Genomic DNA, 17,910 nt, shown 5'->3' with positions numbered 1-17,910 from the left:
ATCTTATCCTATGAATAAATTATAATTTACCTAACCATGTTCTTTGTGTGTGTTTATGTGTGTGTGAGAAATACCTACTGACATATCATTTACATAAAGAATTTCAAAATGTGATTCATTCACATGAAACAACTGAGCACTTCAAATATAAACCCCCAGTTAAGTGCTGCAACAGAAATAAATGCATCTAAAGCAAGCAGCATTATTGATTTTATATGCAGGCTTAAGGTAAGTCTGTGCTCTAACGTAGCTTTATAGGGGTGGGTGTTGTGGCACAGGGGGCTAAACTGCCTCCTGGGGCACCTACATCTGCGAGTCCCTGGGATCTAGTCCTGCCTCTGCTTGAGCTCCACCTTCCTGCTGATACACACCTTGAGGCAGCAGGTGACAGTTTCAATGCCAGGGTCGCTGTCATCCCCATGTGACATAACAAACGCAGCTCCTGGCATTGGCCTGCTCTACCTGACTGTTGCAGGTATTTGAAGAATGAGTGAGCAAATGGGTATCTCTCTCTCTCTTTCTCATTCTGCCTTTTAAACAAAAGCAGATAAACTTTCAAAAAATGTTTTATAATTAGCACTTAGTCCATTAATAAATACACAAAGAATTCTGTAATTATCCTGAAATGTAGTTGCAATCTGTATTTTGTCATTCTTTCTTCATCTGTCTTTTAAAACACTAAAGTCCTAATCACAAAGAAACACAAATATGTTCAGTTTCACTTTTTCTTTTTCCTTTCTTTGTGCCGCATATTCTGGGTGAGTTGACAAACCATAAATAGGAGAAGAAACCAACAGCTTTAGCAAAGGTTGGTCAGCCCCTGAATCACTGTGCATGTGTGAATTTAACACAGGGCTTCAGCGACAAGGACGGAAGAAGAAAAAGCCGCAACTACCGGAGATGAAGCGATGCCGAGCCAGGCCACTGACACAGGAAGAAATGCACCAGGTTTTGTTGCTTAGCAGTCCAGGACACAGAACTTCCTGTGTGTGAACATTTTAGTACCGTTCAATGAAAGATAAAAGGAAGTGAGGCTCTCGGCTGCTTCTCTGGGACTTTGCAAGACGCTTCACACAGCAAAAGAAGCCGATGAAACTACATGCAGACACAGGAACCAAATAACATCAACTATTCTTGGCTTGTAGTCTTTTCATAGAAAGAGTAACTTCACGCTACATTTATTCACATTTCACTTCATTTTTCTCTCTAGATTTCTGCTTCCTCATATTTCCCCTGAGAGATCCAAAATGTTTTTTTTTATGTTTTCCTTAATTTCTTGAAGTGACTTAGCACTGGGCAATTTAATGAGTGAGAGTTTCCTTCAAGTAATGAAAGGTGAATACACAAATAGATATTTTGTATTCTATTGCTTCTACATGACAGGGAGTGTTTGCTTAGATTTGTTACTTTGACTTATCCTATCCTCTCAGACTTTTTAAAATTCCCTCCAATTCCATTGGTACTGTAAAACTAAAACATGCATAAAGGTAACATCCATTTTCATTTCATGTGAAATAGTCCAATCTAAAAAAAAAATTTTCTCTAAATATTAGAAAAGAATCTTCAAGACCAAGATAAAATTCCAGAGGTATAAACGGAAACACTCTGATATTTTCTTAACCACCAATTTGCCTGAGAGCATAACTATCCACGTACAGCTATCACAAAGCTGAAGGGAAAGGATGAAAGGAAAGTCTGAAATCCTTTGTTATAGAACCACATGCTCTATTCGGATGTGATTTGGCTCACCCCAGTCCGATGGCCAAGTGCCAAGATCATAGACTGATGGCATTACGAGGTGGGCACGTGATCCAAGTGTCATGTCTAAGAGGTGGGCTTGGGGCAGGTCCTTAGGTTACCAGGGACATGTCCAGGAATGTGATTCCTCAGAGAGGGCTGCTTGTGTAAGCCGAGTCCAGCAGGGCCTCTCTCTCTCTCTCCACTTCCTGGCTCACTTTGCAGCGTATAGCGTCTCCTCTGCCACTGTCTCACTGGACAAGTGAGCCGGTGGAGGCCGCCTCCTCTTGGGCTAGGAACCTCTAGAATGGTGAGCCACAATGAGTTTCCATTCTTCACAAGCAGCTTGTCTTGGGGAAATCACTGTGGTAACGAAAGCTGACTAGTCTACCACAGAACCGGGTTTTAAAAAAAAAATCCCCACAGGTTCTTTTCTGCCTCCATAAATAGGTGACGATAAGAAAGAAAACGTCTGTTTGAGCTGTGTGTGGCCAGACATGCTCATTTGCAATCACTGAGAGTGCAAACATTATTTCAAAAGGGTCAGGTATAAATGTCTCTTTTTCTAACGTGAACTGATGGTACTAGGTTTGAAAAGTGACAGTAACATGGCATCTGACTAAATTTTGTCTTTCTTCGAAAGTAACAAGATCTTGAGCACTTATCCCTGGACAAAGGTTGCAGAAATGTGTAAATATGTGTTTTCTAGTATTTTAAATGTTTATGTGAAGAACAAAAACTTTTTAAAAAAATCATTTATTTGAAAGGCAGAGTCACAGAAGAGAGGGGGGACAGAAAAGCAATCTTCCATCTGCTGGGTCACTCCCTAAATGGTCACAACGGCTAGGGCAGGGTCACACCAAAGCCAGAGACCTGGAGCTGCTTCTAGGTCTCCCAGGCGGGTGCAGCGGCCCAAGATCCTGGGCCATCTTCCTCTGTTTTCCCAGTGGCATGATCCAAGAGGTGAAGCACAAATGAAACAGTCAGGACTCGAACTCCGTGCCCATATGGAGTTCCAGTGCTACAGGTAGCCGCTTTCCCTGCCATGCCACAACAGAGGCCTAGAAGAGAAAACGTTTCAGAAGAGCACGTAGATTATCCCCTCAGGCCTTTGTATATTCATACCGAGAATTCAAGAGTAATTTGCTCAATGTGCACCTGCTGTTGTACTCTCAGAATGAGTCACCAGTGTAATAAAGCTGGCAGAGAGGTCCTGAGTCAATCATTGTGGTAGCGGCTTTAAACCTAAACCAGTAAGCACACGGGACAAATGGAAGAAGCAAGGAAGGAGGGATGGAGGGAAATCAGTGCAGAAATAAAGATGCATAAAACCAGAAGGAATATCTGAGAAAACAGGGACGGTAAGAACAGAGCAAAAACACAACACAATCCCCAGGAACGTACCAGGATAGCACTGGAGTTCATAAAGTAATGAATGTAATATGAATATTCAAATGCAATTAGTAGACCTCCCTCCTTTTCAGCAGAGGAAAAAGAAACTAGTGAAAGTTGCCGAGTTATATAACTAATGGCAATGTCTGGGAAAATGACTACTGAAACCGGAAAATAACAACAAAAGGAATCAGTACAGGCTGCTAGCTTTACATATCTTCTGTTCCAAATGTTGGTATTTTGCCTGCACTTCAGTTATCAAAAATCAAGTGATGGGACTGGTGTTGTGGCAAAAGCAGTAATGTTGCTGCCCATGATACTGGCATCCCACACAAGCGCCTTTTTGAGTCCTAGCTGCTCTATTTTCTATAAATCTCCCTGCTAATGTGCCTGGGAAAACGCTGCAAGATGATCTAAGTGTTTGGACCCCTGCCACCTATGTGGGAGACCTAGATAGTGTTTCAGGCTCCAGGACTCAGCCTGGCCCAGTCCCAGTTGTCCTCGTCAATAGGAGAGTAAAGATGGAAGTAGATAGAAGATATCTATCTATCTATCTATCATGTTCTCTGTGATTCTGCCTTTCAGATAAATGAATAAATAAATAAATGCTATTGGATGTGAAGGGTACAGCAAAGAGCTGAAGGCGCACCTATCATTCTTCATGGCATGTCCTTGTATCTTCAGGTGTCCTCACTTGATGGTCACCCTGCCTAACTCTAGGATTTTCTGAAAGGAAAGCTCCTTTTGTACCAGGTACTTCACATGTCCCACTATCTCTATCATTCTGCTTTTAAAATAAGCAAATCTTTAAAGAAATGTCCTGGGATACAGGTGCTAAGCTACACAGATGCTATATAAGCCTGGTTAACTCAGATTCTAAGTCGTTATGTTTTAATTCCATCTTTTCTCTCCTACTCCAGAAAGCATCTCTAAAGGCAAATGAGTAAAGAAAGAAGATTGTTACAGGAAAACCTTCACTCTACAATACACACAGTCATTTGCAACACTCCACACCTTATTATTAGTATGTAGCTGCTTCTGGTAGTATCTTATACCACAAACTATACTTCCTATAATATTGAATACACAGAAATCTCTACTTCTTTGTTCTTATTTTTGATTGTTTCACTCTCCACGTTCCCACAACAGCAGGACTGGCTTGGGCTGAAAGCCAAACTGCTTGAACCCGCGCTTGCTGCCTTCCCAGGCTGGCATTAGAAAGCTGGAATCAGAAGCTTGAGCCACAAGCCAGGCCCTTGCTCTCTGCTGTGGAAATGAGCACCTTATCTGATCTCTCAACCACCAGACCAAATGCCTGGCCCCAGAGTGGATATAATATGCTCTTTACAGTAAGGGGTTCTTATGTACAGTTTCCAACACAGAAGACAACTTGAATGTTTGGTCAATACTTTGCAGATTTTTTCCCTTAATATGAGCAAATGTTTTTAAGATACTTAAAGCCTCAAATATACATTTTAAACATTCTCCTCCATAATATTCAGCAAAATGGAAACCATATGTAGTTTTACATTCTTTTACATTTTTGTTAGATTTTTATTTTGTTACCATTTGATTTTATTGATACTATAGGAATGCATTGTGACGAAGTTTGTTCATTAAATCACAAACCATTTCTTTTTGTTTCATATCTTTAGTTCTTCAAGGTCATTATTATTTATCAAAAGGGACCAATAAAAATATAATTGAGTCCTACCATCAAATGACTTTAAGAGAAAACTGTTCATAAAAATACTATTCTTTTCTATTGTCAGCCAGCATACAGTTGCCTCTGATAAACAGACAGGTAAAAGTCTGTCAAAGAATGCTCAGGATTATGTAATACAACATGTCTATTCACAGAACAGACCTAGAAAGCAAGTGAATTTCTTGATCTCATCACATTAAGTAAGGCAAACACAAAAACACCACCCATGCCTTTGGGGACACTGGACCATACACCTTGGAAAAAGTTTTGCTTCTCTCACTACTAACAGTCTTCCCGTAGCAGCCCAGCATGCCTCTATAATATCAGTTCTTTTGGATCCTGACTGTATTATCACATGGCGATGAACAGTTTCAAATGGCTAGGAATCCAGTCCAGGAATGGCAGGGAGGGGCTGGTGAGGACGTGTGTGTTCTGGACGCATTCCTTAGGCAGTTCCACAGATACTGAAGTAGGCAGATTGGTAGAGGATAATGCCCTGCGCAGACGCAGGGAAGCCTGGTTACAGGCCCTTAATCCCATCAGATTTGTAGATCTTAAACAGGCAGTCACTGAGTCTTTTGGATTCTCTTTCAGTGCCAGTTTTATCCATGTGAGCTGCTAGACATGCAGGGGCCAAATTAAGAGGATATACAAAACACAAGTCACTTGATGCCAGATTCCCCGAAAAGTAGCGCCCAAAGCAGATTCTCTCATCCACACGACCCAGGAAAGGACCCCCTCTTTGAAGGCCAAGTTGAGAGAGCTGTGTGGGGAGGTATCAGATGACATTGGTTATCACGCCAGAAGGACGGGACTCCCTGTTCCCTGGGGACGTTCTGCACCCGTAACAGCAGCTTGGCCCTCTCCACAGGTGCTATTGCAATCTTGGGGTAGCTGCAGTCATACCACCTGCCACTAAACTCTTATTGAAGGAAATGGTAGCATTACTGTCCTGTTGAACACAAAGACGAGTGAGGCATCTGAGGAATGGGAATGGGCAGAGAACCGGCTCCGACTTTGGGACTCTGGGCCCATCAGCTGTGTCTCAATGTTTGCAGAAAATGTCCTACCTTTAGGCAATTATATACCTCACATTTCCTCTTCTGTGCAGCTTTGTCTCTAGTCTCCCACCTTGGGTGGTCATAGGCATGTGTTTCTGAGGCTGGAACTGATTCCAAATATGTATTAAATGGAGAAAAATAAGACAATTATTGTTCAACAAAGGTAGGGTTGCAGTACTGTTGCATTGCTGCAGCTTAGAACTTTCTACCAGGAGCCTGGCACAGTGGCTAAAGTCCTAGCCTTGCACGCACTGGGATCACATATGGGTACTGGTTCGTGTCCCGGCTGTTCCATTTCCCTTCCAGCTCCCTGCTTATGGCCTGGGAAACCAGTAGAGTGTGGCCCAAAGCCTTAGGACTCTGTGACTGTGTGGGAGACCTGGAGGAAGCTCCTGGCTCCTGGCTTCAGATCGGCTCAGCTCTGGCTGTTACAGATACTTGGGGAATGAACCAGCAGACAGAAGATCTTGCTCTCTGTATCTGCTTGTCTCTGTATATCTGCCTCTCCAATAATCTTTTTTTTAGTTTAATTTAAAAAACAAAAGAACTTTTCTGCCAGGAAATTGGCCTTGTGGGACACTATTTTGAGAACCCTGAATCCCATAGCAAAGTTCCTGGGTTTGGGTCGCAGCTCTGCTTCTGACCCAGTTTCCTGCTGACACAGACCTTGAGAAGCAGCAGATGAGGGCTCAGTGTTGGATCCCTCCCACCTTCTCTTAGAGTTCCAGGCTTCTGGCTTTGGTCTTTTCCAGCCCTGTCTCTTGTAGGAATTTGGGGATCTCTCTCTCTCTCTCTCGTTCTGCTTTCCAAATAATAGATCTTTAAAATAAAATCAAAATATCTCATTTGAGCCAGAGAGAGGGTAGGAAGTAAGTACTTAGCCTAGCATTTTAAGATACTGAGTAAGATGCTTGAATCCTACATCTGAGTACTTGAGTTTGATTTCTGGCTCTACTTCTTAACTCCAGTTTCCTGGGAGACAGTGAGGATGGCCCAAATGATTGGGTTCATACCACCCACATGGGAAAGCTGGCTTGGAATTCTGACTCACCCCTGCTTTGGAGGGCACTTTCAGAGTGAAGTGGAAAATAGAAGTTATCTCCTTTCCTGTCTACGCTGGTTTTTTTTTTTCAATCCTGATATTTAGCATCTCAGAAGGGGAATTATTTACTTTCCTTATGTGAGGGGCCTTCAGGTAGTTGATGGAGAATTATTGTGACAAAACAGTGCATAGGTTTCAAAACATTTTGCACCAATATACTTTAAGAACTCAAATTCCCCCATATTTTTAAAAACATATGTTTTTTGAACGGTACAGGAAAAGAGACAGACTTTCCATCATTGGCTCACTTCTTAAATGCTCACAGACCATGCAGAGTTGGTCCAGTCTGAAACTAGGATCCCTGAACTCAATCCAAGGTTCTTTTGTGGGTAACAAGCACCCAAGTCTTGAGCCATCACTTGCTCCCTCCTAAGGTGCACGGTGGTGGGAAGCTGGGGTCGGAAGTAGCGCTGAGTCTCAAATTGGCATCAGGTAAGGAATGCAGGTGTCTCAAGTGTCATCCAAGCTGCTGCACCAGACGTCCATCCCCTGCACATAGTCTTGTGACATTCCTGACACCATTCATCATGATGCACAGGGGCCTCTGGCTTTCTGAAGACACCATGTACACGGAAGTATAAAGGAGAAAAGGGCTTTTACATGCCCCCAAAATGTTACCCCAGGAATGCATTTGTCTTTGTAGTATATTTGCATCCATGGCAAGAGAGAATATTATGCAGCTCTTCCTGGGGCTTGGTACACCTGCATAACAAGATCCTTTTCTCCACAGCCCTAGGCTATTAACCTAAGTACAACATGATCCAATTAACATGTAGTGTTAATTAATATGCATTAAGAAAGACTACAATACCTGAGTGACAGGGCCAAGGCTACTATGTTATTTAAAAATAAAATACTAAAGTTGTGATCTTGCTTTGCTTTCAGCTGAGACCCAATTTACCTGTGGTACGTTTGCATTTCATAGTATGCATTGGGTGCCTAACTATACCCTGCAGGACAAACCTCCCATCAATCCAGACATGTTAAGGCTTGGTTTCCACGATTATTATATTATGGTGAAAAATGCAGGGAAACCTAATTTAGATTGGGGCTCCAGAAGGCTTTTTTTTTTTTTTAGAAAGTGCCATGTGAGGAACCAGAGCTGTGTGTGCTAGGGTCACCATCTACAGGCCAGCTTTCCGTCTGGGTACCAGATTTGAATCCCAACTACTCTAGTTCCTATCCAGCTCTCTGTTTATGCACTTGGAAATTCAACGAAGGATGACTAAAGTATTTGGGCCCCTACACCCACATGGGAGACCTGGATGAAGTTCCTGGCACCTAGCTTGTCCAGGTCCAGCCCTGGCCATTGTAGCCATTTGGGAGAGAGAATCAGCTGATGCGATAGATGGAAGATTTCTCTGTTTCTCTGTCTCTCTGTAACTCTCCCTTTTAAGTATATACATGTTTACATATACATATGTATCTGTAAAGTGATATTTGAACAGATACCTGAAGATTGAGTCGGATGAGCCTTAGAGAAGTGAAGGACCACATTCCAGGTAGGAATGAACCTTGCACTGTGCCAAGATGCTGCAATGTCAGTGTGGCAGGGCTGAAGTTAAAGGTAGGAGGCAGATGGGGCGAGACTGTGTAGCATCTTGAGAGTCAAGCAAGAGTTTGGACTTGATTTGAAACGCAGGAGAAATCTGTTGAAGGCTGCTTTATGTTTAGTTGTGAAGCAATACACTTGTTCATGAACCTTTGTCTTTCAGATGGTATCTGTTTTTCTTCGTAAAAACGTATTTATTGACTTGAAATACGGAGTTAGGAAGAGATCTTCTATCTGCTGGTTCACTTTTCAAATGATTGGAACATCAGGGCTGAGTCAGAGTAAAGCCAGGAGCCAAGATCTCAGTATAGGCCTCTCATGTGGGTGACAGGGATCCAAGCACTCGAGCCACCTTCCTCTGCCTCTCAGGCCCATTAGCAAAGAGCTGGACCTGAAATGATGCAGCTGGTACTCAACTTGGTGCCTATACGGGATGCCAACCTCACAGGTACTGGCTTCTCAGATGGTTATCTTTAGGGCTGATTTTTATGGATTTTTCAAGTTAAAGATGGAAAAATTTGGAAGCCTTTTGGTAGCTCATATGTGTTCACACCAATTCAATTCCTGTCTATTACTTAGAATATCCATTTAGCTTACCCTCAGTCCTATTACCATTGAAAAGAAAATTCTGCCATTGGAAGGAAAGCAGTGTCATGTTTTATTGTCACTTATGGCTAGTAAATTTGAAAACCTGCATGTATCAGTGTTACTTTGTTTGCCTGTGGGAATTTTGGCATTTGCCTTATTGATATGGTAAGTACCATAGGGTGGGCATTTGTCCTTATGGTGAGACCACAAGATAGGATGTCCATGTCTCTTATGAGTGTGGGTTTCATGCCTCCCTCTGCGTCACTACTCCATCTTTGTGCAAATATATACCCTGGGAGGCAGCAATGATGCCTGAAGTAGCCAGCTTCCTGATGCCCACACGGGAGGCTGGGATTGGGTTCTCCAGTCCTGGCCCACTGCAGGCATTTGGGAAGTGGAACAGTGGATAAGAATTTTCTTTTTCAAATGGATAAGTGAAAAAAAAAAATAAGTGTTACATTTTATATATATATATTAAAAAGATTAGTATCCTATTATTGTTTTTCATAAATATTTCATAACCTTCCTCAAAAAGCATGCCTGAAGAAAAATATTCTTATAATTTGAAAATGTTACTATAAATTTCAAGAAGAAAAAAGATACCATGGGTTACTAAGTCCTCATAAGCGTATAACAGCAAGTCTGTCTGGGGTAGACCTGTTTATTTGTCTAGTTTACATTAGTAACCATACCACAACCCAATACTTCCTGTTCACTAGTTTCTCTGTAATGTGTTGTTGGTCTGCACTCCAGAGGCTTTCACAGCTGTGCGATACTGTGCACTTAAGACTCTGTGGTAGGGGTGGGCATTTGGTGTAGTGACTACAGTGCTCCTTGGGATATCCCTATTCCTGATAAAGTGTTGGGTGCAAGTACCAGCTCAGCTTCCTGTTCAGGCTAATGGCTCAAGGATTTGGGTTCCATCACTATAGATAGGAGGTCCAGACTGAGCTAAAGCCTGACCCAGCCCTAGCTGATATAGGGGTGGTCCAGGAGACGGTAAATCAAACTCTATGTCTGTTTTTCCTCTCCTTTTTTCAAATAAAAAAAATGTAATAATTACAAAAAGACTGCTGTCAAATAAAGCATGCATGTAATATTCAATATTTACATAACTCAACTTTAATGCAAACAAAGTAAAAAATAGAACAGCAATGTCAAAAAAAATTTCAGGGACCAATGCATGTTACATAATAGCAAACGGTCAGCACCCTGCAAACTAACAAGAGACTCCAATTGTGCATAATCCTATGTGGCCCTATCCATGCTAATACTAAGGACACATGAATGGTCTTAGCCATGTGAAGACAGTGGGAGGAAGAGTGCTGGAATGAAACGTATGTTGGTATATTTCAGAATAGCTTCTGTATGCTGATTCACTTCCCAGATGCCTACACCAGCCTGGGCTGGGGTTCACAGGGTCAGAATAAAGGTCTCTCATCTGGGTGAAAGGAACTCAGTTGCTGGAACCATCACTGTTGCCTCTAAGGATCAGCTTTGAGAAGAAGCTGGAGTTAGGAGCTGCTGCTGGGAATCAAACCCAGGTATTCTTAACCAGTAGGGAGAACTCCTATCAGCCTATTTCTTTCCTCCATTGTTCTAGCACTTTCAGGAGTATTTTTTCCACCTCCAATCTTTCATATCTTCACCTGCATTTTGACAGGCTTTTGAGGAAAGATTTTCTGTTTTTACAAGTAAGTTTAATTCATTTAGACTTTTTATAAAACGGAGTAATATAAGGGTATAACTTGTTTTTTATTTTTGAAGTTATTGTATATGTGTTTTTGGGACCTTTTGTGCTGTTTCTAAGCATATATGTATACTGCATAATGACCAATCAGGTAAATCTGTGTCCCCACACATTCAACATTTCATTATGATAAAAACATTGACAGTACCTGGCACGTGCAAGGCAAGGACGCTAGCCTAATGGATCATGGCCCCTAAGTACTTTCTTAAATGAAGAATGACATGATGTTTCTCAAAGCAGAAATCTCGAAAGTGATGTGCTGATCCAATAGAACAAGGATAGATTGTGTTGGCAGGGACTAGGGACAAACCACGCTTTGGAGGGAGTATCTTCTGGTGGTAACTTTGGAAACACGTCTGGGATTATACAAACCATTCCTCATGTCCCATCACACCCTTTTTCTCCCTCTCCAACTTCGCCTTTCACCCTCTTTCCACAACTTGCTAGACAAATGCATGACATGACTTGGGGTGTATGGGTTTAAGTAATTTTGTTTCCTAGGCTTCCCCTTCACTCTTCCCCTACTTCATAGCTAACACCTAATGGACAAATGGGACCAATTAAACAGAGCCAAAGCTGAAATTCCAGGCAAAATCGGTATGCGACAAGTTATCTGACTTAGGTAGACTGAGAGGTGGTTTCTGGATAAAAAAAGTAAAAATCATGCCTCGAAAGTGTAATTGAGGAACTTGTAGAGTTACACAGCCACTTCTTTCCTATAAGGTAAGCTTTTGCTTTGCACAACTCAGCTGCTGTCTTGGGAGGCCTCTCTGCAACACACAGAAGCATGTTGTCCTCTGTTTTAGAGAAGGTAGCCAACTTTAACGAAACAAGCGGATTCACCTGCTTGTTGATCCAACTCCTTGTTGGAACTTGGACTTCATGTGCCTCGATTTTCTTGTGACACTCTACTGAAGGGTTAACGGTGGGCATCTCTCCTTAAAAACATCTTAAATTATTTTGTAATGTTGAGGTAACTGAAAAACAAGGCTAGAGCAGAACCAGGGTTGTGAATGGTAGGGAAAGGTCAGCTTTATGTAACCGGTGCATATGAGATTTCTGGAGAGCAATGAAATTGAATGAGAATCCCGAAATTTCTTGGATGGTTTTCTTCTGGTCAACGAGAAAGGTGGTAAGAAATTCTGCCTGATTCTTTGTCCTTCCAAACTTCTAGCTCACAAAAGTCATTGGAATCTATTCCTAAACCTAAAATTACGTTCAGCGCTTGCAATTCGTTCAACCTCGCAGGGTCCATGGGATCACCTTTGGTTAGCTGGAGAATTACTGTAAAGGATAACCTGTTTTTTCTCCCACAAAACTTGTAACATTTTTGCTAACCAGATCATGGGTGGTTCCGTTCTTTTTGAGCCCTAAAGGGCGCATGTAGCATCTTGCAGCCTTTCTTTGACACCAGGATGCACAAGCTATTCAAACCATCTCACCCACTATTGTCCAAGTCAGCATGAATGTGTCCCCATTGCTTTGCGCTCCGAGACCATGAACAACGCAGAACAGGTCTTTTGGGGCCCCAGTAGGGGCTGCCAACCAGGGACCGTCCCAGCTCTAACAATGCTCCCCTCGCACCTCAGCTGCAGGCTAGAGCGCGCCTGCATCTACGTCGCTCTCACGTGCGTCTGCTAAGGGGGTGCATGTGTGGCTCCCTCCGAATATGCTGAAACAAATTTCGGAGAGAGGCGCGGAAGACCGGACTGCAGCGAAGGTAGGAGCTGGAGGAGTGCACGGGCTCCGGGCCTCGAGGCAGCGGGCAGCTACCAACCCGGCCAAGGCGCACAAGTCCGGCTTTCGCGGTGCTAGAGCTCCCCATGCGCTTCCAGGGCCCAGGCCGTGGCGCCGGCCCCAGAGCCGCTACCAGACACAATCAACGCTGCGGTAGCGGGCGAGGGGCCGCCCCGCACAGCAGCCTGGCCACGTGAGTGGCGGCCGTGGCCTCGCACAAACGTTAACATCGCCGGCTGGCGGCGGCGGCGGCGGCGGGGCCCGGGCACCCCACTTCCCCCGCGGGGCCCGCGGCCGGCTGCCGCCCTGCACCAACTCGGCTGCGACCTCGCTCCAGCCTCCCCGGCCCCGCCACCAACTCCAGCCTGGCGCCTTCGAGGCTCCCCGGTGCCCCTCCAGTCCCCGGAGGCCCGCCGCTCGGCGGGGGGACACCCCAGTAAGTGCGGCCAGCGAAACCTCCGTGCCCTCCCGTTCCTCAGCCCGCACACAACGACCCCCTCGCTCGCTCATTCGTCGCCTCGCCTTCCTCGGCCCGGGCGCGGCCGCGCTGTTTTCTATGGTGGAGAATTGCAAACATGGCGACCCGAGATCTCTGCGAGCCCTTCGCGCAGAGCCGGCGGCGGGGGGGAGCCGGGGAGGAGGGAGGAGGAGGCCGGCGGGGAGGAGAGGAGGAGGAGGAGGAGGAGAGGTGGCGGAGCAGCAGCAGCAGCAGCAGCAGGAGAAGGAGGAGGCGGCGGCCTGAGCGTCCCCCACCCCCGCCCCCTGCGCCCGTAGCCGGCTCAGGCCCGAGAGGCGCCGGGCGGCGGGAAGGAGGCGGCACCGGAGGGGAGGGCCGGGCGCGGCGGCGGCGGCGGCGGCGGAGCCGGAGCATAATGGTGGGGAAAGCTCGGCGTCGGCGGGGCGGCGGGACGGCCGGCGGCGGAGGGGAGGGCGAGGGCGTCCGTGACGATGGCGCGGCCCGTGGTGCGGCCTCTGCTCGGAGCTGCCCCGGGAGGGAGCTTTGTGGTACGGCGTGCGGGCCTGCGGGGCCTGCGGCGGTGGCGGTGTCTGGGCCTGCGGGGGGCTGGCGTGTCCCCCTCTGTCCGCTGCCCCCCTCGCTCGCCGCGGAGACCCGGGAAGCAGGCCTCGGAGAAGCGCGCGGGGCCTGCCCGGGCCGGGAAGCCGCGGAGTCGCGTGAGCGCCGCCCCGCCAGGCCCCGCGCGGCCCGGCCTTCGGGTCCTTGACGCGGTGGCGACCGGTCAGGCCCCGGGCGTGTGGAGGTGGAGGGCTTGAGTCTTGGTCTTGGCGGCGCGTTCTGTGCGTGCGGACAGAGCGCGGGCTGGAGCAGGTCCGCTGGCCTGAGGCAGGGATCTATCCATCTGTTTTGCCGGGGGGCTGCAGGCGACCCGTGGCGAGGCCATCTCTGCCTCAACAGGTCCTCCAGGGCCTTTGGGCCAGCCTTGCTGACTGCGCTGCTTTCCTTCCAGCCCTGCGCGAGAGCTGAACAGCTCTGCACCCCTGTTGGGATGAGGGGGGCTTCCTGTGGGCAGCAGGACCTGAACTTTTCCCTTGCAACATCTTCCCCCACCCCCCACCCCTCTTCTCACTTCTCCACCGGGCCAGGCCAAGGGGGCACTTGCGATGTGTCTATGGGACCGACTTTCCAGTCCTGGTGTCCATGGTGCTCAGTGCACCCCCGCGAGGTCACCTATGGGCTGTGCAGAATGCTGGGTGTGAATTCAGAGGTGTACACAGGATCCCATGTTCGAAGGAGTCAGTCACAAAGCACGTGTTTACATAGTATCCTTGTAACGCTGTGTATGCAGGACACGGTGGCATCGACAAGTAGCCACATTAGTATCCGGGGTCCCCAGTGTGACTTGATGTTTGGTTTCCCAGTGTGCCCAGTACCTGGTGTGCAGGCCCTCCCAGGGTCATATACAGTGTGTGAACAGTGTCTGGTGTCATATGCAGAGAACTCAGTGTTCTGGATGCTTCTGTGCTGTGTTTGCGGTACCCAGTGCCCCGGCCAGTGTTCATGCCTTTCCTGGTGTCAGGCCTGTCTGGGAGCTTGGAGGTGATATTCGGGTGACTCCTTTGGGAAAGAGGATGGGGGTCTGTGGGCACCACCTCAGTCCCTGAGGTTTGGGTCCCCAGCTGTCCCTGTGCCTCGTCTGGACATTCTGCTTCTCGCAGTATTTAGCTGTGCTGTATGGAGTCTAGACTGTTATTCAAAATAACTGATGTTGAAAGAAGAGAAGCGTTCACTTGTTGTCTCTGAGTGGAGGCGTTATGTTAGTTTAGTGATTATATGGCATGCTTGACCTCAGATTTGGGGATCTGATGAGTGAAGTTATCAAGGAGCTGATAGTGTTGGCTGTTGGTGAGAAGTTTGAGTGTTCTCTGGCTGGCAGTCATACTTACGAGTTCTCTGAGCATCTGATTTGTACAAGGAGGAGAAATTAAAGTTTCCATGTAAGCCTGGTTCATTTCCTTGTTTTTGACTAGCTGTTGCGGGTTCCAATAGAATCATTGTTTTGGTTGATTCTTCTTTCCAAGATGGTCACACTAGCGAATCAAAGATCAGAAGCTTTGGGAAGATATAATTATGAAAGAACCAGCATGTTTTTCTTGCTTGACTCAGTACTGAAGAGGATTTCTGTATTTTACATGCTTTTTCTATAGCTGTTGTTCATATCAAAGCGGATTCTCCCTTTCACGTTGTCTAAATTGGGTGATTTATTTTTGCAGTCACTTTGTGCAAGGTGTTTAAATACAAGTGAGGACTTCCAGCTTCAAAGTGAAAAATCAATTTAATTGATACAGTTTAGCTGCTATTCAATATTCCTAAGGTAGCATCATGTTTATGCTTTTGTGGATGGCACCTCACGTATGTCAGTAAATGACATGTTTATTTGAACTGTCACCCTTCTAGTAACCATTTTCTTTCCAAGGTTGCTCAGTGTATAAAAGAGGTATTCCTACTGTTTGGCACACCTTAACCTAGACATTAGTTGGAGCTCAGGGAGAGTTTTCACATTTGTTAATAGATAGGTCATAGGCTGCTTTAGCATTGCTTACGCAAAGTCCTAATCCCTAGCTTCAGAGTGTGTTGTTTTTCTTGTCTCTCAATTGAATTTTACACGAAGAACTCGTACATTAAAGCACAGAGGATGTATCTTAAAAAGCAGTTGGAGAAAACAGACAGTAATGAGACTTAGTCACAGGATAGTGAAATACTTTTCACTGAAACTTTAACTCAGATTTAACATAGGATTTTGTTCCAGGAGAATTAGTTCTCTGTGTAAGTGTTGCTGTTGTCTTTTTTTGGGGGGGGGGGGGCGGCGGGGAGGTTGTCATCAAAATGGTTAGGAGTGCAGACTTCAGTGATTTGAGTCTCACCTCTGTCACTTAGTAGCAAAGTAGCCCTGAGCAGATTACTTAACCATGCCATGTGGACTCGCAGGTCCTGTGTATTGAAGCAAGGATGGTAGTAATTGCACTGAACTTGGAGAATTATTGTAAGGTCCAAGTAATGCACTAAAACTTTTGAACCAGTGCATGGCTCAGAATAAGCGCTAGCCAGGAAAGGGTAACACAAGTTGATCTTTTCCCATTGCACTATTCTGTGCTTGCAGTAGGAACTGTAGGTCCTCAACCAGTTGTCTCAGTTCTCGTACTGTGTTCTGGTATAGGCCATCTTGTGTACTCCGTGGAATTCTAATCTTTAAGTGATCCAGGGTGGAATAAAGGTGATATTTTCTGTTCTCTTGAGAAATGAGTTAGAATGGAAAGGGGTAATGATCTGCGATGAACACTGCCATGCTCGCAGATGGTAGAGCTCGTTACTGGTTTGTGCTGACCTATCAGAATGTCCCTCCGAGTCCCTGTTTTTGCTTTTCGTTCTCTCAGAGGGCTACAAAATAAGCACTTGTTACGCTCCTCAGGGATTGTTCACCCAAATGAGTTAAGAAAAGTTCCTATCATTACTTCATAGTCTTGGATGAACAATACAGGAAACTAAAATGCGCAGTGTGCTGGTTCTTAACTGTTGGCTTTAATGAACCACTATTGTGTTCAAGTGTTTTTTTTCCACATTTATCTCCTGTCTGTAACTACTTTAAGGTTGTGTGTTTTATATTTTCTTGAAAGAGACAGACTTTCTTAATAAAGAGAAACTTGTCATCTTTTCTTTTGATCATTATGGAAACTAATCCTTTGTCAATTTCTTTTTAATATTTTAGCAAGAAGTAAAAAAAGACACACACAAACTGAGTTTCTAATTATAACTCAAATAATATGAGCTGAATGGATTTTGAGGTTTATTTTACAAGTTTATGCTTTTAAAAGAAATAGTTTTTTAAATTCTGTTTTCTGTGAAAATTTTGAGGTACTCTTGTAAATTTCTTATAACTTTGCTGTATCATTGCCAAGTTTGTTTTTCAATGGAAATCTGCTTGGGGATGGTGATTCTGTGAAGACTTAGTGACCAGGGGTTTTTTCTCCAGGATGGTTTGATGTTTGAAAAGTTTTATTATCTACAATTTTATTACATAAATGAATGCCAAAATTAATGCCTTAATAATGCAAATCAGTTATATCTGCTATGCCTCAGCCACTGTTCGCCTTTGAAAATCTCTTATGTATTATCTGAGCCATGTAGTAGTGACTATTGTTAGGAGGGTTCACCTGCTTGTAGCACACCCCCTGACAGTTTTCCATCTCATCCCAGTATAGCCCACACAAGGGTCAACTATAGAGAAGTGCACAGATTGTTTTGAGAGAGAATGTAATCTGTGTCACGTGAAAGTTCGAGAATATCCTGGTGTGAGAGATATATGATAACAAGTGAGGTAGAATCCAAATCTTCTAAGTATGCAGTGAACCGTCTCTTTGAATAATTGCAGCTGTAATTTTCTATGCAGAAAAGGCTTTAAGGAGGTATGCTTTTGTGTTGGTGATGCTTTCTCATACTGATCTTTCACGTAGAAGATTCTTCCAAAGTTACTTAATATGTATTATGAAAATGCTATATGAATTATAATTAATTACAAATGCAGTCAAATAGTCAACATTAAAGAAGATTTTTGGAATCTCAAAACATGATATATGTTTTTGAGGTAAATTTCACAAATAGATTTACTGCTTTAGCTAAAGTTAATATATAACTTAACATAGTTGAAAGTTTAGTTAATTTTTCATTTTTGGGAGGATAGAAAGTATTAAGAATAGCTTTCTGATTTTTTTTTCAAAATATATTTATTTGAAAGGAGGTGTTACAGAGAGAGAGAGAGAGAGAGAGAGACA

The 17,910-nt window shown here is 44.7% G+C and overlaps 1 protein-coding gene across 4 annotated transcripts in view; it reads left to right on the top strand.

Moving 5' to 3' along the window:
- The first annotated feature begins 12,473 nt into the window (after positions 1–12,473).
- The window catches only part of ZMYND11 (zinc finger MYND-type containing 11), a 108,066-nt gene continuing 102,629 nt past the window's right edge, over positions 12,474–17,910 (top strand). For 2 of the 4 annotated variants that reach the window (XM_004588459.4, XM_058669550.1), the window contains exon 1: positions 13,360–13,499. The gene's annotated coding sequence lies outside the window, so the exon portion shown is untranslated. Of the gene's footprint in view, positions 12,608–13,358; positions 13,500–17,910 lie in introns of those variants that run through there. The other 2 variants (XM_058669548.1, XM_058669547.1) reach the window with 2 other exon arrangements.

This window comes from Ochotona princeps, chromosome 10 (genome assembly GCF_030435755.1).
Source record: "Ochotona princeps isolate mOchPri1 chromosome 10, mOchPri1.hap1, whole genome shotgun sequence".
NCBI lineage: Eukaryota > Metazoa > Chordata > Mammalia > Lagomorpha > Ochotonidae > Ochotona > Ochotona princeps.
This window is presented reverse-complemented; position numbering and strand designations above follow the sequence as displayed.